The sequence below is a fragment of the Bactrocera latifrons genome, unplaced genomic scaffold (assembly GCF_001853355.1).
Source record: "Bactrocera latifrons isolate USDA-ARS-PBARC rearing strain unplaced genomic scaffold, ASM185335v1 scaffold_852, whole genome shotgun sequence".
NCBI lineage: Eukaryota > Metazoa > Arthropoda > Insecta > Diptera > Tephritidae > Bactrocera > Bactrocera latifrons.
Genome location: NW_017537548.1, coordinates 15293 through 36283, shown reverse-complemented (window position 1 = coordinate 36283; position 20991 = coordinate 15293). Strand labels below are relative to the sequence as shown.

General features: G+C 38.9%; 1 long non-coding RNA gene and 1 pseudogene across 1 annotated transcript; one reads left to right on the top strand and one right to left on the bottom strand.

The window, feature by feature from the left end:
- Nucleotides 1-1066: 1066 nt before the first annotated feature.
- LOC108977217 lies at nt 1067-5401 on the bottom strand. The gene is made up of 3 exons (XR_001994019.1): nt 2654-5401; nt 1756-1971; nt 1067-1695 (listed from the first exon to the last, which is right to left on the bottom strand). It is a non-coding gene; the product is annotated as an uncharacterized LOC108977217 (long non-coding RNA).
- A 2519-nt stretch (nt 5402-7920) lies between these two features.
- LOC108977216 lies at nt 7921-10999 on the top strand (annotated as a pseudogene).
- Nucleotides 11000-20991: the final 9992 nt, after the last annotated feature.

Here is a 20991-nt window from a genome sequence, read left to right as displayed (position 1 = left end):
CCCTATCGTGCGACTTCTTCAACCTGCCTCTGGAGAAAATAATTCGACTGCAGAACTAAATAGAGAAGGTACAATCTTCTATAAGAGTGTACAGCTGCTGGCGTATGCCGATGAAATTGATATCATCAGCCTCAACACCCGCGCCGTTGGTGCTGCTTTCTCTAGACTGGACAAGGAAGCAAAACAAATGGGTCTGGCAGTGAACGAGGCCAAGACGAAATATTTCCTGTCATTAAACAAATAGTCGTTGCACTCGCGATTAGGCTCTCACGTCACTGTTGACAGTCATAAAGTCATAACTTTGAAGTCGTAGAAAATTTCGTCTATCTTGGAACCAGCGTAAACAACASCAACAATGTCAGCCTGGAAATCCAAAGCAGGATAACTCTTGCCAACAGSTGCTACTTCGGACTGAGTAGGCAATCGAGAAGCAAAGTCCCCTCTCGACGAAAAAAAACAAAACTCTATAGGTCACTCATAATTCCCGTCCTGCTATATGGTGCAGAGGCTTGGACGATAACAACAACTGATGAGTCGACGTTGCGAGTTTTCGAGAAAAGTTCTGCGAAAGATTTATGGTCCTTTGCGCGTTGGCCACGGCGAATATCGCATTCAATGGAACGATGAGCTCTGGGAACAGTCAAAGCATTTCAGATGTCGGATGAAAATTACCCGAAAGCGTTGGCAAGTCTCAAAAAAGTTTATGATAATAAATGCTTGATATTTTTCAAAACGATATCTAAACTTTTTGAGCTGCCAACAATCCCAAAGCCATCCGCGCCTTCATTGCGATCAATGATCGATGAAGTGTCTGCTATTTATGAATCTTTGCTATCTCTGGGCGATGAGAAGCAAATAACCAACGCCGTTATAATACATATAGTTATGACTAGGGTGACCACCTTTTCAAAATCTCATTTACGTACACAAAAATTTTTTTTCTTGCCTCTTTCTATAATGATAGTTAGATTACTATAAGTTTATATTATGTACAGTTTTTAATTAATGAAAAAACGGTGCATGCAAATGCAATTTAGTTTAATTTGATTTCAATTTATGGTCAAGTTATGGAGAAAGCAGTTTATTTTTCGATATCCAATTCGTTTTTTACGTACAAATTATTATTATTATTATTGTTTTCGTCGATCTGATTGGCATTTTTGAATGCGTATTTTTCATTTGATGCAATTTCCTTCAACATTTTAGGTTGTATTTTTAAAAATTAAAAAAATTCCTTACAAGTCATTTTAATGTTGTATCGAACATATAAAAGATCTCGCAATTTTTCGATCTTTATTTTTGATTTTTCATCGTTCCAAATTTGATTGATCAGAGAAAATACTCGTTCAACGGTGGCTGATTTGCCTGGCAATGAGAGAATATACGATATGATTCTGACCATGTGGTTGTACGGAACCTTCTTTTTGACGAAATGTTGAAAATTTTCAACCCAGCGTTGATCGGTGGCAGTACCATTTTCTTCCCACGATTGGATTTTCTCTTCGGTTACGTAGCTTTCCAAATACGTGAACTGATCGAATAAATCAGTATCGGATGATTCCAGATCAAAATGGTTATTGGTTGCGATGTACTTCGCGGTGGTTTCGATAAACTTCCATTGCGGTGGACACCAGGCAAAAATCATAATATGGTCAAATTGTTCTTTCCACTTTTCAATATATTTTATACATGATTCTAAGAAAGAAATGAATAAAATCTTTTAAATTGAAAATAAAGCTAAATTAATATTCGAACCATAGAATTGAAGTGAGAGATCTTGCATCTCTTCTTTTGACACTCTTTCGTCAACAGCAGAAATATATTCCATTTCCTTTTGCACTGTAGCGGAAGAAGCATTTCTTTTTTCCGAGATTCGAGCGACTGGACAAAAGAATTGGGTGCATGCCCAACTTCCATTGCATTAATATTGTCGCTTTCCACTGCTTTAACTGTTCTGTTGAAAATAGATGCCTACATAAAAAATTAAAAAAAAGTTATTGGTGCCTGATGTGAGGAACACAATGCTCGCGACAGACTGCAGCATCACGACAGTGAACTGAAAACAGCGTTGTGAATCCTACTACATGAACGTTTGTGAGAGGGCAGCAACATAACAATGGCCGGCATGTACACAAAACAACGCAGTTGTAAATTTTGCATGTACACAATTTCGTTGTGGCCATACTARTACCTTGCACTTCAATGAAATTTTAATATTTTGTTCAAAGTGATATTTTTAAGCAAAAAATAAGTAAATAGGTAAATTTATTTGTTTTCAAATATCAATTGTTATTATAAATGATGTAACAGAGCTATTTTATGCTTTTATTTGTAAAATAACGTCGGGTTTGATAGAGCTTTGAGTAATATTACATTTTATATATTAGTGGCATCACCATTCTACCTCATCTCTCTATCTTCCATTCTACTGTCAACTCTACTGTCGTCCTACTGTCGTTGGCAAATATAGGATAAAATTGAAGTTAGCGAGAACGACAACTGTCTGCCTGCCGTCGTGTAGTCGTACAGCTGTCAAAATAGGTCCGTCCATAAGAACGTGTGTATTTTAATATTTGACAGATGTCGTTTGCAGTCTGTCGCGAGCATTGTATTCCACACATGACGCATTTCATTACCATTAACCGATACTTACTTGATCACGAAGGAAAAGCAGCCACATCTTGGCCCTTGGATCTTCAAAATATAGTAGAAAAGAATTTGGGGTGTTGGCATCTCCCAAAAAATATTCCTTAAGACCATCAAAAATTCTTAATATTGAGACGACTGATGACAACAAGCCTAAGAAACGAGATTTGCTGTAACCTATCAGTTTTTTATATTCCACATCCACGGATTCACAAAATTTTTTAAATTTTGCGACACGCACGGTGAACAAATAGAAATGTGAATAAATTTTGACTACAATCATCTCCACATCAAAAGGCATTTTGTCGCAAGCTTTTTTTTTAAAGTATTGTGAACAATATCCGCTGCGCATCCAACGCCAATCAACCCAGGATAAAGCTGCTTCAGTTTGTAGAACACATTATTTGTGCCGGTTCGATTACCGTTGCCAAAATTACACGCCGCGTTATCTCCACAAAACGCAACTAGTTTCTTATTTATGTTCAATTTGTTCATAGCGCTATTCAGCAAATTTACAATTATTTCGGAACTTTCTCCATGTGCATCTACCAAGTCTATAATTTTCACTTTGACGCCATCCTTTTCCGAAAAGAAGCAAACTAATATCGGAAACATTTTTGTGCTGCCATGATTAGAGGCGTCCGTCAATATAGTGAAGAAATGACAGTCATTTAAGTCTTTCTGGAGCTCTTGCAATACGAACGGTGCGAAAACTTCGGTTGCGATTGCTTCGCATTTCGTTCGCGCACAAGAAAATTTGGACATTGCGAAACAACTTTGAATGATTTTGGAAGCGCAATCGGCCGAGCGAAAAGTGTGATTAGAACTTATGACATGAAATGCCCAAACGCCTTCACACGCCGCGATATGGGCATCTATTCCTTTCAAAGTAGAACTTTTTAAATATCTATTGAGTGTGGGGCTGGACGTGGCAGCGTGCAATGCATTTTGGTGATTTTTTGATTTAATATGCGAATCAATATCTCCGCGACCACTATGCACGTTTTCGCGACATTTTAAAAAAATAATACAACGTACACACACAATAGCGTCGCTTCCACAATATCACCTGTCAGCATAAGTTCCACAAATTGTTGGTAGAAAATACATGAATAAATGTAAATAAGAAGAGCTTTAACATATGTAATTTCACTTTAACACGAACAAATACAATAAAAGCATTCCACAAACGGCGTTGCCATAATGGCGAGTTTAACATAGTTAAAGCTTGGTGAATATATTTAATTTGCATTAGGGGTATTCATTCCATCGTCACGGGTGGGACACAATTGTATAGCAATTATTTGTTGTTTTAACGCAAATTATGTACATCAATATTCTCCGTTTCAATTTACGTACATTTTCGTGATTTTCGCTAAAGCTTCGGTACACGGTACATCGCTACGTGTCATTTACGTACAGGTGGTCAGCATATTTATGACAATGGTTGACTCTGCCACCCGATCCAAGTGGGAAGAGCAACTTGACTACGATCACTTACCATTATGGAAGAATTGCGAAGCAACTTTAAATAAATGTTTCAGCAGTTAGCAGCGGAAGAGCATCTTGTTCGAGGACGAAATCCGGAGCCACAATCAGCATGAGCCACATGAAGCAGCCACACATGGACAGGACAAAATCAGCTTTAGTTGCTGCAGAAGCAAAGCAGCCAACTTGTCAAAAATGCAAGTCAAAGGAACATCCTTTAACTGCCTGCCCCACTTTCAAGGCGCTTCCCGTACAACAGAGGTTCGAGTTTGTGAAATCGGTGCCCTTATGGATAAATTGCTTATGTAAGGAGCATGCTGTATCCAAGTGCAAAGCGGATCGATGTCGTGTATGCAATCGATCGCATCACACATTGTTGCATCAGTACCCAGTTTCCTTTCCCACTGCATCTCATCCGCAGCCATCAACCACACATGCCATGTACACAGCGAGTATGCCGGATCGAGTAATGTTGGCGACAGCTGTTATTCAAGTGAGGACCAGTCATGGTGAATTCCTGTCTGCGAGAGCGTTACTGGACTCAGGCTCCCAAGTCAATTTTATGACGGAGGACTTGGCACATAAGTTGCGGATTCGTCGCCAACACAAAACGTTAAACATAATAGTAATTTCTCCCGGCTTCTTTCGGCGGAATTCTGGATAATGCGTTGCTTTCGGCTAATCATCCAGACCTTAGCAGAAATGCTAATGGCTGTAAAATTCCACACAATATTAAATTGGTGTATCCATAATTCCATAAATCAAAATAGATTGATATCTTATTGGGTGCAGAAATTAAAAGTGGCCCTAATTAACCAACGCTACAGAAAACCCTTTTAGGGTGCGTTGTGTCATTATGCCAATCTGAAAATGACTTAACGTTAATTAATTCGGTGGTCCAAAAGTTTTGGGCTTTAAAGGAATTACCTTCAGAAACAAATGGTATCAAACTCACAAAAGAGCAAAAAGAATGTGAAAAATTATTCGTGAAAACAACTCAAGTAATGCCTTGAGGACCACTTCAACTCAAAATGTCATATAAAGCTGACCGTAAGTTACTCTTTCACTCTTATGAAACCGCAGTTCGGCGGTTTCAGGCCCTGGAGAGGAGAACGCTGAAAATGTATCTGCACTTTGTGAATGAATACAGAACGCTGAGTCACATGAGTCCAACAAACAATAAGATCCCGTGTGAGCATCAATACGTTTTAACAGGTTCCCTGTCCCCATACAAAAATTAATTTTTAACAGTACACGTGCAACACTTATTTTTGAAATTATATTGCTGTAGGCGTTTTTAGAGGTTATCGATGAATTTTTGAACTATCCCACACATCTTGACAGCGATATAACGGTAACAAAAAATTTGTATCAGCTATGATACACGAACGTGTCACTACGAAGTTGAATTGCATACGCTCAATGTACCATCAGTGATACATTTAATAAACTTATTTCAAATCAACCAAAAATTTGTTCATATATGATACATGGACGCTGTACACATGGTACAAGAAAATAATTTTGTATCACATGTGATACATTGGACAGGGAACCTGTTAAGACCCGAAAGCACAACAACCAAATTACGTGCTGTTTTTGACGCTTCGAGTCGTACTTCATCTTAAATTTCATTGAATGAACTTTTGATGGTAAGTCTAATCATCCAAGAAGAATTGTACTCAACTCTTCTTCGTTTTCGTTAACACAAGTACGCTTTAACGGCAGACATTACTAAAATATACCGTAAAATAATGGTGCATGAAGAAGACAGAAATTGTAAGCTTATTGTGTGGATAGAACATCCCTCAGAGCATATTCAAATTTTTCGACTTAACAAACTTACTTACGGCATTGCGGCTGCACCATTTCTCGCAACCATAACAATAACTTTACAAATGCTCAGCGATGCTAATACAACTAAATACCCACTCGGTTCGTTGGCCATTAAAAGGCTTTTATGCCGATGACTTTAGGACAGGATCGGAAAATTTTGAGTCTCTAGACCTTATAAGAAGTTAATAAATTAAAATATTCAAATCAGCAGGATTCACCTTAACGAAGTGGTTTTCGAACCACCCTAAATTTTTCGACAGTGATTGCACTGAAAAGTCATTAAGTTTTAATGACAATGATTCAGCTAAAACACTAGGAATCCACTGGTTGCCGAAAGAGGATTTGTTTTGGATACCAACTTTAATGATCTGCAAGCCACTAAACGGAACATATTGTCAGTCTCCGCTCGCCTTTTCGATCATCTTGGATTATTAATCCCACGCTTTGGATTCAAAAACGAGATTGGGATGAGTCAATTCCATTGCGCCTCGACACTAGCTGGCAGAACTCCAAAGGCAATCTACCGCAATTCTCGTCAATTAGCATTCCTCGGTATGTGAACCTAGAGTCGACGGCTATATGCCAAATCCATGGCTTCTCCGACGCTTCAATAAGAGCGTACGGATGCTGCATATACATACGAAGCTAATCTGCTAGTGGAGTCAAATGTATGCTGCTTACTGCAAAGTCCAGAGTGGATCCGCTGAAGAGCAAGGCTCTTCCGCGTCTCGTGCTCGCGGCAGCACCTCTTCTTGCCAAATTATGGCCACGAGTTGCACCAATGTTGAGTCGATTATTTGCGAAAATTACATTTTTACAGAAATTTTGGAAATTGTATTTCGCTGAGTAAAAACGTATCCATCTTCATTACAAACCTTTGTCGCAAATAGAGTGTCCGAAATCCAAGAATTGACTGGCAATGTACAGTGGCGACATGTGCCAACGAAACAAAATCCTGCGGATCAAGTGTATCGGGGTTGTAACGTGGACGAATTGAATAATTCTATATGGTTTGGCGGTCCACGGTCCCTCCTAGAAGACCCCGCTTCATGGCTAATTAACGCTCACTTCCAGCTCGCCCCAGAAAACGAAGCCTTAGAGAAGAAGAAAAACGCTGTCACATTTTCTGCAAATGATTGAAAAATTCTTTTCTCATCAAAAGTTGCTTCGCCTGGTCGCACATTTATTACGATGGATCCGACGACCAAAAATTCCTACTGTGGGAAGAGCTCTGACGGCAGACAAATTAAATTTGAGTTTTTGAAAATTGTCCAGGCGAGTGAAATCCAAAAACTGACTAAAGGCACGACGCTACCCGCAAACTTGCAAAAACTCAATCCGTTCATGCATGGGTACTCGGATATGTCGCTTTCATTTAAACAAATCCGAGTAGGAGGTCGTCTATTAAATGCACCTCTCCCATACGATGCCGAATTTCCATTATTATTGAATAAAAATTCGCATTTCGTTATCACTTATTTACGGTTCCTGCACTTTTGAAACCCCCACGCTGGGGTAAAAGCGTTGGTTGCGCTTCTTCGAGAACGCATCTGGCTAATTAATGCCAGAGAAGCTTGCAGTCGAACCGTAAGAAACTGTACACACTGCTTTCATTACAAGCCGAAGCTGCGAAACCAAATAATGGGAAATTTGTCAGTTGAAGGTCTTCGAGCGTTATGACCCTTTCTGATATGTGGCGTAGATTTTTGTAGTCCCATATATACAACGTTAAAAATACGTGGTCGACCATCCGTAAAGGCTTCAAAAGCAGTATATTTCGAACTCGTCTCGGACCTATCTACTAATTCCTTTATTTTCGCCCTCAAAAGGTTCATTGGTCGCCGCGGGATGCCCCAGAAAATATTCAGCGACATCTCAACCAACTTTGTCGGCGCCGACTGCAAACTACGCGAGCTGAAGTAGGCGTTCTTAGCGCAAGCCCCAGAACTAATGGGGTTCGCAGCCGAAGAAGGATTCAGCTTCGTCTTTATACCACCCAGGGCGCGGCACTTCGGCGGATTATTTGAGGCGGCTGTGAAGTCCGCCAAGGATCTGGTCGTTCGCGCACTCGGCAACGCACTACTAACGACGGAAGAGCTTTCAACGCTACTGGCCGAAGTGAAGGAAATTTTGAATTCGCGTCTTCTTACACCATTGAGCCAGGACCCCAACGACGGAGAAGCACTAACTCCAGCGCACCTTTCAATCGGTTGTCCTCTGCGAGCACGGCCACCAGAACAAGTGCCAACGGACCCAACTCGTTGCTGCGAAAGAAACCGCAGTCAACCTGCAGTCAGGCGATCTCGTTCAAGAAGACAATGTGCCGCCAAAGCAGTGGGTAATCGGACGCGTCGTCGCAACCGTCGAAGGCCAAGACGGTAAGGTACGAGTGGCAGACGTGGCAACCACGGCGGGCACCATTAAGCGCTCAATTCATAAACTCACATTACTGCCCATGGATGTTGAAGGATAATGATCCTGTCAAGGTATCCGGTGTTGCGTCAAGTGACTTATATATGTACAACCTAAAATGAAAATAAGACAAGAAATAAAAATTAATTATTTTTCTGAAATACGTTTTAGATTTGAATTATAAAGTTTTCCTTTCATTGTACTCATCATAATAATGTTAAATATACTCACCTTAATCTATTACCATAAGTTAACGAAATTAATTGTACTTACCTTCTTTTTGAACTTACATACATACTAATATTCCAACTGTTTTATCCCGTTAGCTTAAGTTTTAGGAAGATGTGTATAAGAGACAGTACTAATATTCCAACTGTTTTATCCCGTTAGCTTAAGTTTTAGGATAAGTAAAATATTAACTGCAATAAAGATTTTAAGTGCTATTAGAATACGCACGCGTTTCTTTTTTTCGCTACTTCGCCGTCGCAATTTTCTGTTCAAGTGTCCGGTACAAGCAATTGGTCAAGTTGTGTTAAGTGAATATTTAAAAAAACATTAAATAAACACGCATCACAAAAAAAAAACACTTCAATTCTCAAAAACGTTTGAGAAATTTCAACACTCAAACCCCTTCTTAAAATGATTGCAACATTACGCTGTATGACAATCAGGTGAAGAGGAGGTGCACCTAACAAAACCTGCAAAGCATCCGTTGAGGCAGCGCGACATAAAGGCAAACAAGCAAGTATCATACAACGCTGGATTAAGAGGAGGTGGCTGCTTCTCACCATACAGGGGCTTCATTTGTGGCACAGGCCGCAAACCAGCCACGATATATGGTGCGGACAGCACGACTTCCGAGACCCCTCCGAGATCACTCCTCAAAATGCGTTAATCGCCAAGTATGGAGTAAAACACATCCTTTCACTCATGGTCAGCCCCAGATATTTCAGTTGCGTCACATATCTGATACTGACCAAAATCACACAGAAAATCGGTGGACGAACCGGTGATAATCAGTCCTTAAGCAGCATTGCCATCGTTTTCTCTTTCGATATATCAACCCCCACACCTAAAACCATGCATCCTCTAATTGGACATTATCAGATTGACTTTAGCCCTGGAAAATCAACTATCGACAAGATTTTCAACATGCGCCAAATCTTTGAAAAACCCTGTGGTAGGAAGATATTCACACATCACCTCTTCGTCGATTTAAAAGCCGCCCTCAACAGCACAAAAGAAACTACTATGCTTTGTCCCGCAAACCTAATTTGGCACAAAATAATATAAAAGAGCTCAAAAGAGAAGGTATAATTTTCTATAAGAGTATACAGTTCATTGTAGAAACATACAAGTTACATGTAGTGCCTTTCTGTAAGGAATCGACAATATACTCGATTCGATCCAAATTAGTCGATTGATCCAGAACGAGGGTTTCTGTAAGAATAAGTCGGCAAAATATGAAACAGTGAGAGAAATGGAACGCCAATCGACAAGAAATCTCTCGAATCGGACTGACAACTTCATGTTTGAGAAACTATTATTGAGGAAAGTAAGCATTATAGAAATGTGTGCATAAATAATTAATTCTTATTAATAAATAAAAATTGATTGTGTTTCAGCTATCAGTTTATTGGTAATAACGCTCGCCATACGGCATGACAGAAGGAAAATGTTGCGAATACAAAGGCGCACTTTAAGGGACTTTACAGTTCCATTCAGCATTCCCGAGCAGCAGTAAGAAGTACATTTATTCCAAACTCCACTAGGTTGGGTGTAGCGCTGCATTACTATGATACAGGATCATTTCTTAGGGACGTAGGTAAGGATTTTGTTTGCCCTATAAGTAAGACCGTGGTAAGCCGCATAGTGCATCAAATTACAGAGATTTTGCAAAATCATATGGCGCAACGTTACATCATTTTTCCAACTACCTTAGAGCAGCAGAATATTGTGAAGCAACGGCAAGTGAAGTGTTATAATCTTGAAGATTAATGGTTATTTATAGCTGCCTTATGTTTATGTTCACTTCCAGATTCTTCACTGCTACTGGATTTCCTGGCATCTTAGGAGCGATTGACTGCACTCACGTCAAAATAAGAAGCCACCACAGGCAGTAGAACACTGCTACATTAATCGAAAAGGATATTTTCCCAAATATGTGCAATTAGTGTTGCAAGATATGGGGGAAGTACGCCCGACGCCTACATATGGGAAAGCAGTATCATATGCTGAATGAGTACACTGCCAGTGGGTCCACAGGATGGTTGCTTGGAGACTCTGGATATCCGTTGCAGCCGTGGCTAATGACTCTATTCAGAAATGTAAAGAGTATTAGTCAGCAAAGCTACAACGATTCTCACGCACGAGCTCGAAATTGTGTGGAACGCCTTAATGGAGTTTTAAAAAAATAATTTGGGTGCCTTTCCCAAGACCTAATGGTGAACCCCTCATTTGCAGGATCAATAATTATCGCATGCTGTACGCTACATAATAGACATATAATTTTCCACTTCTTGAAGTTGATCCATTTGAAAACTCTCCGCATGGAGACAATGGTTCATTACTTAACATTGTAAATGAAGGAAGAGCTATACGAAATACTATTTTAAGAAACCACTTTTGTAGTTAATTCACATACAGTGGTGTTCAGAAGAATATGAGGAACACTCCAAATGATACTGTTTGCAAATTATGTTTAACTCTTTATTTTTTATAATATATATTATAATAACAGTCGATTGTAGTGAACATTACTGTCCTTCCGCGAATAGATTTCAATTCAACAACAATTGGAGCGCGACTATGTAACATATTAGCAATACAATAATAATATTTAAAACAATTTACTTGTAAACAAGAATTCAGGTACAATAATAATAGAAGCCAAAACAAGTTACTATGTAATAAATAATATTTACAAAACATTCTTATTAAAACATACTTTAAAATAGTGGATGGAGAAAAGGGTCCTAAACCTAGAACACGAAAACACTTAAAAACTATGTTAATATAATAAGCGTGCAAACCTAATCACAAAAACTTTCATTTGAAAAGGACAGATCAGGGTAACTGTGGAAATTGCGGCCTACGATAGACAAACTTTTGAATAATTATAAAATATTTCAGAAATCGGAAAGATTTACCAATATAATTATACAATAAATAAAATTTTTATCATAACTAAGTAATTTTAATCTTTATGAATTTTAATAATCGAAATATATTTTAAAATTTAACAAAAACGTACCTAAAATAATAAATTGTAAAGCATAACATTACAACACACCCTTAGCATTTTTTTAGGCATTGGCCGTTTTAGTAATGCCATAATGAAATGTCTTCCTAATTCTTTGGCATTCTTAATATAAATTCTGTCATTCTATAAGCTTTCGCCTGCGTATGTATGGGTGAAAATGATATCATATGTTACTTGTAGGTTTCTACAATGGTATAGTTGGGGCCGTACGCCGATGATATTGATATAATTGGCCTCAACAACCGCGCCGTTAGTTTTGCTGTCTCCAGACTAGATAAGGAACCGAAGCGTATGGGTCTAGTTGTGAACGAGAACGAGACGAAATATCTCCCGTCATCAAACAAACAGTCTTCGCATCTACTACTTGCTTACTCGTCACTGTTGACAATCTTTACTTTGAAGTCTTAGATAATTTCGTCTATCTGGGAATCAGTATTAACTCTAACAATATTAATCTTGCAATTCAAAGCGGAATTACTCTTGCCAACAGGTGCTACTTTGGGCTGAGAAAACAATAGAAAAGTAAAGACCCCATTTTATTCTCGCCCTGCTAAATGGTGCAGAGGCATGGACAATGACAACATCTAATGAGTTGGAATTAGGAGTGTTCGAGAGAAAGACGAGATATAGGGTGAAATTGACATAGTTCAGGGTATCGATAGCTAGCCAACGCAGCGCTCATGTTGTCCCGATGGAGGAAAAAACTCCCGATTCGAAGATTTTCAAATCAGTTCATGTCGGTAGAAACAGTGGAAGAGAACAGAGAGATCAGGTGGAGAAGGACCTGGCTGCACTTGCTATCTCGAATTTGTACCAAATAGCGAAAGGATGAAAAAAACAGGCGCGCTGTCGGCTATAACCGCGTAAGCAGTGTTTACGCCAGTAAAAAAGTAGAATAAGTCCTTAAAAATACAAGTACATATAGTATACTGAACTCTCCTCTGGAGAAAATTTGGAATTGTGATGTCGCAAGAAAACATGTGTGTCTTTTTTATTCACATCCATTTATTATTTTTTTAGTGGCCCTAGTACAGTTTGATGAGTTAAAATTAAGCTAAACAGTGTAATTTTCTATGTTGCTGTCAAAGAGTATATAAGAAATGTATTATGTAATGTATTTACCTTCACTGGTGTAATGGGCAAAGCCTTTTATATAATAACTAAAATATTAACGAATACACTTCTCCCTTGAAACAGCGTTTGAGTTTCCGATAACCAATTTCTTCTCCTAAAAGAATACCTAATGTTTCATAGGTGTCATCAATATACAATATGTGTTTTCCTACTAGGTTCGGTTTACCTGGTGGTATTGTAACGGCTATCTAGACCAGTTAGAGTGGTAAGGTTCAGATAAGTTGTTATCGAGGTCATCCAAGGGTAGAAGCGGACCAATGGTAGAAGCGTATTAGATGTGTAAAGTTACCTGGGCATGCAAAGAGGTGGTTAGAGTCAACAGGGGATGCGTTGCATGCTGTATATATATTTATCATGTCTCGATCGATTTTAGATAAGTGAGAATTTGGCCTGCTACAACCTGAGTCCGAAGTCTGGTTGGCGTATTGTTTAATATCGTCGATGAAGTTAAGGAAGGACCTCATGATGTTCCTAGGAGGTCGTTTTGCTTCAAGCAGGCGACTACAAAAATGGTTTCTACGAAACCATCCCAACAGAAACTGCTTATAGAGGAGTTCATTTTGCTCGTTTCTTCTTCTTTACTGTCGTAGACACCGCTTACGCGCTTATAGCCGAGTTAACAACAGCGCGTCAGTCATTTCTTCTTTTCGCTACGTGGCGCCAATTGGATATTCCAAGCGAAACCAGGTCCTTCACCACTTGGTCCTTCCAACGGAGTGGAGGTCTTCCTCTTCCTCTTTATTCTAGAAATTCACATACTTAATGAACATGTTTTCGTATTATGCTATGGGTTATATATTATTCGTTAAGCTGATAACATATTCACGTTTTGTGTCTTAAGTGTAAAGTCTAATTTGAATAGTGTTCATCATGTGCTCTATGCATGCCTTACATTCGGCTGTGGTGTGTAGCGTTTGATACTCTTTTTTATTTGATTAGCGCATAACTGGTTTTATCAGGGTTTCTCATATACTTATATATTATAATGTAATATATAGTATATACGTAATATAAGTGTCGTTGATATAGGTGTTAACTCTCCTCTCTCTTATAAAAAAATACCCTAATTTTTATTACGTAAAGTTGGTTGTGAGTTGTTGAAGTGTCTGTAGTTTCTTCTTTCTTGAGTAACTTGTCGTAGTTTGATTATTTTGAGAAGTGTCCAAATTGTCAGGACTATAATTGGAAAGGTTGTGATTGTGCAGCATAAAGTTTAGATCAGGTGATCTTCAATGAATGAGTAGTTTATGTAACTTCCGGATATTCATAAATTTAGTTTCTTCATTGGAGTTGATTATTTCATCAATTCTTATGGTGTCTTCATGCTGTATAATCTGCTTTATTGTATCCTGTATGTTTGTGTACTTTCATCCATTATTTTAATGACGCCATTGAGCTGGCTTAAGTTTACTCCTGAGATAGTTTCGTTATTAATTTCATATTTTTCATCTACTATTATATTACTATAACATAATATTGTGATATTCGCATTTGTTTCTTCAATAGTTTGTACAATTTGCTTTTTTCTCAGCACTAATTTCGAAATGCATTCATTATCCTTGTTGGTTTTACATATAAAATTATTTAGTGATCCTTTACATTCTTTTACTCTTGAATTATTATTTATATTACATTGAACTATATATTTGTCTAATATATATATATATATATATTTGCCATGTAGACAGCTTACCGATGTTATTTTAAATTGTTGGAGGTTGAACCTGAACAATGAAGAAAATATTTATATCACGTTTTTACACTTGGGCTTTTATTTTACGAGTAACTTATGCTTACACAGAATACAAAAATGGAAGGATAAAACTAGTACAGAGTTGTATTATTTGGTAGAACGATCTATGCGAGTTGTAATAGATAGTATCCGAGTACTTTTTCAGCACTCTTCCTCAACACGAGTAGATCGTTTACATTATTGTTGTTCAAAACCTAAAAACTTTACAAATTTTTCATGTTTCATTTTACATAGATTCTTAGTAAGTACATCAGCTATCATATCATTAGTACAAATGTATTTAACTTCAATTTGTTTCTTATTTATTGCTTCTCTTACAAAATGATACTTAAAGTCTATGTGCTTGCTTCTTGAATGGTAAACTGGGTTCTTTGCTAACGGCTGTGCGCTTAAGTTGTCATCGTAAATTCTGATCGGGTCATCTGAATTACTTATACCAATCTCTGCTATTAAACGTCGTAGATATACCGCTTCCTTCGCAGCTGATGATAGTGCTATATATTCAGCCTCTGTACTTCTGAGGGCTACGCTGCTTTGTCGCTTACTTTCCCATGAAATTGCACTACCGCCCAAGAAAAATACATACCCAGTGTATGATTTACGGTCGAGACTGTTGCTGCCCTAATCGGCATATGCAAACCCTTCTATTTGTTTGCCCGTACGACGATATACCAACTTATAATCTTCAGTCATTGATAGGTATCGTAAAATATGCTTAATACCTGATTCATGCTCTTTGTGAGGATTATGATTTCTTTGAGTGAATTTAGCGACTGAATGTAAAATATCCGGTCTCGTACAAATGGCTAAATACATTAATGCACCGATTGCTGACTGGTACTGTTTAACGTCAGTTTTACTACATGATTCTCTGGTACACCCAATTTGAAAACCTATGTCTAATGGCGTTTTCGCTGGTCGACAGCTGGTCATATTATATTTTTCTAAGATCTCTTTAACATACAATGTTTGACCAACTTCTATGCTGCCTCTTTCGTCGTCTCTACTGAGTTCCATCCCCAAAAAATATGGGATTGGACCTTTGTCGACACACTCGAAGCTATTTGCGATCTCTGCTTTGATTGTAAGAAGATCTTTCTTTGCTTGACAACTTACGATCAAATCATCAACATATACAGCAATGAGACATAAATTACCTTGACTGCCCATTCTGTACAAACAATGTTCATTACAGCACGCCACGAAACCGATTCGCTTCAAGACTTCGTCCACCTTATGGTTCCACTCTCTTCCAGATTGTTTCAACCCATATATAGCTTTATTGAGCTTCAGAACACGTTCTGGAAATCTTTTGTCGACGAAATTTTCAGGTTGCTGCATATATACTACATCGCCTAGCTCACTGTTAAGGTACGCGCTGCATACATCCATCTGATGCGTATACATTTTTAGTTCTGCCGCTAAAGCCAATACCATACGAATCGTAGAGTAACGCACCACTGGGGAAAATGTGTCAGTATAATTCACCATAAATTTTTGGCTGCATCCTTTTGCAACTAATCGCGCCTTAAAACGATTTAGTTCACCATTCTTGTCATGTTTTATGGTAAACACCCATTTGGAACCGATTGCTTTCTCTTTGCTTGGCAAGTCAACCAAATTCCGTGTTTTATTTCGCGCTAAAGCATCATATTCAAGTTTCATCGCTGCTGACCACTCGCTCGAACATTTACTGTTTTTAGCTTCGGCCACACTTTGAGGAATTTCGATTTCACATACATTTTGCATCACGTTTACTGTATTATACGCTTTTCGTGGACGTCCTGGTTTTCCATTAAGCACTAGCTTAGGCCTGCCTCGTTCAATTTTCACAGGACACTCTTCCTGAATCGGAGATCCACATAAACTTTCTTGATAAGCGCTGCCGGATTCACTAGATGCTTGCGCTTCTTCAAACTTGTCATCATTAACGTCTGCTTCATTTACTCTCAAGTCACCAGATGTATCTTCTGCGATGATAGCCTTCATGTCCTCAAACGTATCGATAAAATCTACTGTCTCATTTCTTTTAACTGGTAAAAACGTCACGTCTCGTTTCTCTACGACCATGTGCTGATCAGGATCGTATAAGCGATACGCCTTCGATGTAAGCGAATACCCTACCATGATATATATTTTTACCCTTTGGTTTAAACTTTGTATTATTTATTTTGTTTAATGCGATGGCTTCTGAGCCAAATGTTTTCAAAAAGCTAACAATTGGTTTGCGTTCTGACCATGCCTCGTAAGGCGTCACATTATTTAATGCTTGTGTGGGTGACCTATTACGTAAAAACACTGCGGTAGCAACTGCCTCTGCCCATACAAAATCATTCACTTCACTTTGCAATAACATGCTTAGTGCCATTTCTACTATTGTCGGATTTGCTCTTTCAGCAACTCCATTTTGCTGTGGAGTGTATGGTACCGTCAACTGCCTTTTTATACCACACTCACTCAAAAAATTATCAAAATCTTTGTTTACTAATTCACGTCCGTTGTTACTACGAATCATTTTAATCCGTTTCTCAGTCTGCCTTTCTACTAAATTTTTAAATATTTTAAATTTATCCAAAACTTCTTCTTTAGATTTCAAAAAAATACACAAACATTCTCCTTGTTTTATCGTCTATAAAATTTAAGAAATAACGAGCGCCTCCGAGAGACTTTGTTCGAAAAGGCCCACACACATCTGTATGCACTAGCCCTAAAATGTCTTTAGCACGATTTTCTGTATTTTTCGGAAATGACTTTACTTTTATTTTGCATCTCGCACACACTTCACATACAATGTCTTTACCAAATGTTACTTTTTTCATACCTCGAACCATGTCTTTATTCACTAATTCCTGCAGACAACCATAATTTAAATGTCCGTATCGTTCATGACATGAAACCGCCTTAGAAGAATAAGAACACTTGTTATTTTCGCGTTTAAATACGAAAAGTTTATTTACTTTCTCTGCTTTTAGGATTATTTCGCTGTCCTTCATTACCTTTGCACAGTTTTTATCAAAAAATAATTTTAGTCCATTTTCTACGGCTCTCGCGACTGACATGAAATTACTACACATATTTGGCACAAATAGAACATTCCGAAGAATAATGCCACTCTTTTGTGAACTTATTCGCACATCTCCTACACCTTCAGCTGTAATGTATTTATTACCAGCCAAAGAGATTTTCTCTTTATGTTGTTCTAATGAAATGAACAAATTTCTATTACTACACACATGSGATGTTGCTCCGCTGTCAAGAAGCCAGGTTGTGTTGTCGAACGCCTCTGCATTTGCTGCTGCTAACAACGTAAACGAATGTTCGTTTCTCTTAGTTGACTTATGATCGAAATTTTCTCTCTTTACGTTACAGTTCGCGACGATATGACCGCGCTGCCTGCACTTAAACACTTGATGTTTTGCATCTTCTTGTTACGGTTATTCGAAGATTTTTCCTCTTTTTCAGCGTCTTTCGACCACACTGCAAACGCTTGGGATTCAACTGTACCGCTTTTACACTGCTTTTTTCTTTCTGATTCTTCTAGAAGCTTTACTTTTAAAATGACTAACGGTGGTAACGCGTCTCTTGTTTCTATAGCAACAACAAAATGTTCGTACTGCTTCGGCAGACTTGAAAGAAGAATAATTGTCACTAACTCATCTTTAATTTCAATTCCGACTTCTGATAATTTTTGAACAACCGATGTAAAATCATTTAAATATTTCGGCCTACCTTCATTGTCACTTAACTTCATATTCAACAGTTTCTTGTATAACGACACTTTATGCACAGGCCCACTGGCTGATGCAATTTTTCTAGCACTTTCCAGCTTCTGTAGATGACTTGCATTGCTTCATATGGCTAAGCTGCGACGCTTTCACGCTTAGAGTTATTGTAGCCAATGCTTTTTCATCGAGTGCTTCCCATTCATCCGCATTTTTTATCAATCGTTCGTTCACTATATGCCACAGTCTACCGTGTATATGGACACTTTTCATTTGTACTTTCCACGAATCAAAATTAGTTTCGTCCAATTTTTCGATTTGGTACAATGAATTCATTTTTAAAGTCTTACACGCTTTAACACTTTAACAGAAAAAACTCTTTTGAACGCGACACACGCATTTGCACAACCAAAACCATTTTGTGGGAAAACAATACTCTGGGCCCATAACCTATGTTGGAGGTTGAACCGAGGATCATCAAAACAGAACACAATGAAGAAAATATTTATATCACGTCTTTACACTTGGGCTTTTATTTTATGAGTAACTTATGCTTACACAGAATACAAAAATGGAAGGATAAAACTAGTAGAGTTGTGTTATTTGGTAGAACGATCTATGCGAGTTGTAATAGATAGTATCCAAGTACATTTTCAGCATAAATAATTTACATTTTTGCTTTAATAAACGATATTTATAAATTATTATATATGTATCCTTAACTCTAATTACATTTATTTTGAGTATTCCATTACATTTAAAACTGAAATATCTAAGTTTTTGTTTTTTATTATTTGTTTTATATCATTTAAATTTAAAGATTGAGACAAGTGATTTCCTGTCTTTACAGAATTCACAGTTTCAAATAGAGTTTCTAATTCCTTTAAATTTCTGATATGATCAGGCTTGTTGAGATTGATTGAGGATCAACCTGTGAGATGAGTTGTTCAAAGTGGGAGTTAATGACTCTTTGTTGATTATTATTTTCTATTATTTCATTTAAATATGATTTTATTTGAATAAGACCGTCATGATCTGGAGTCCCTGTTATAAATTTTATTATAGTCCCTAAAATGTTCATTGATCTATTTTGCATTGAGTGCGAAATAGTTTGTTCAATTAAATTGAAATTCTATTCTCGTTTATGATATCCTGTTGTGTCCTGCCAAATGACCTATATTCTATCTGTTTACATTTTTCCATTATTGTAAATGGTATAAATATTCGGTATCTTCATATAGATATACGTTCCTCTGCGAATGGTAGGCACCTTGTCGTGGTGCAGGGGCTTAAACCGCAAACACAGTACGGCATCTCCCAACCATCAGAGGTGATACTGCATAGTAACTCTCCTGGGGGCTGGCAGAGGCTACATGTGCGCGACGACCAAGAGCTACCACCTCCTAATCCAGGGCGTTATGATCCGTGCCCATTGGATGATTTGCAGCCAAGAGGTAAATTCGGCTGTATTAGAAGGAAATAACGGTGTCCTTACCGCGTCAAGGGGCTCTGGCGCGGCGGACGTTTTGGATTCACCTTCCTAACAATAAACCGGGAGGCCCACAATCCTGGCCAAACGGTCGTACGACCAAGATGAAGAACAAAAACAATCAACAACAACAACAAACAACAACCACGACAACTACCAAAATATAGACATCAACAACAACGGCTAACAGCTGCAGCAGCACAAGTACCGCAAGCAGGAGTGGCCCAGGGGCTAGACGAAAGTTCAGCTTCCTGGATGCCCTGTCGCCGGAAGAACGAGCACTCTTTGAGGAGCGCGCACGCCACGATGACGACGTGCCCTCCTGTAGCGGTACTCAGCATAGTATGTCCGCCACGACCACCATAAGCCCCTCGAGCACGATCGAGTGCGGAGAGGAGGGTGATTTCACAAAAGTGGAATCGAGAGGCGAACGAAAGCGTCACGAGGAAACATCCCATGTACCCCGGAACCAGGACGCCCAGGAGGTCACGGTGACCCACGCAGAGCAAGAATAAGCGGAGCTACTCTCAAGTGGTACCTTAGATTCCTCCAAGACGGCATGACACCGTAGACAGCTGAAAAGCGAGCTCAGAGTAGGAGCAGGAAGAGCAACCCCTCTCCAAATAAGGCACGACGCGCAGGTCCCAACCTTTCGTCTGCGGCAAGACGCAGAAATCGGAGGCGTAGCTGAGCTAAAGCAGCCTCGTCGGAGGAACGGAGCGATACAATTTCGGTGCCCTAAGAGGCACCCAGTCTTACGAAGAAAAGGAAAAGCGACCAAATAACTCCTCAGGAGCCACCCAGGTCTAAGAAAATTCATGAAGATAGACCACAGGAAGCCAGTGGAAAACGCTCCAACCCCAACCCGCAGAACGAGGCCGTGAGAAGCATCCGGATGGCAGTGGTGCCCCACAACTACCCGGCGGAGGCCCTAGGGTCCGAAAAGCTGACGGCTCTCCAGGATTGCCTAGTAAACGCCTTATCGATGGGCGATGGCTACACCGGCGCCTTCAAGGGCGGTATGCTACTGGTCGACTGTCAGGACGAGAGGTCGGCCAGCTGGGTGAAGGAAATCATGCCAAGACTAAAGGGTTGGAAGGGCCCGGCCCTGTGTGTTAAGAGAGGCGATGAAGTCCAAATCTTTGTGCATAATTGACTGTAATGACTGTCTGCTTACACCCATTTGAGAAGATAARCTTCTTGTCGAAACACGTGGATTGTTTTGTATGGCAGCAGCTACAGCAGCGAT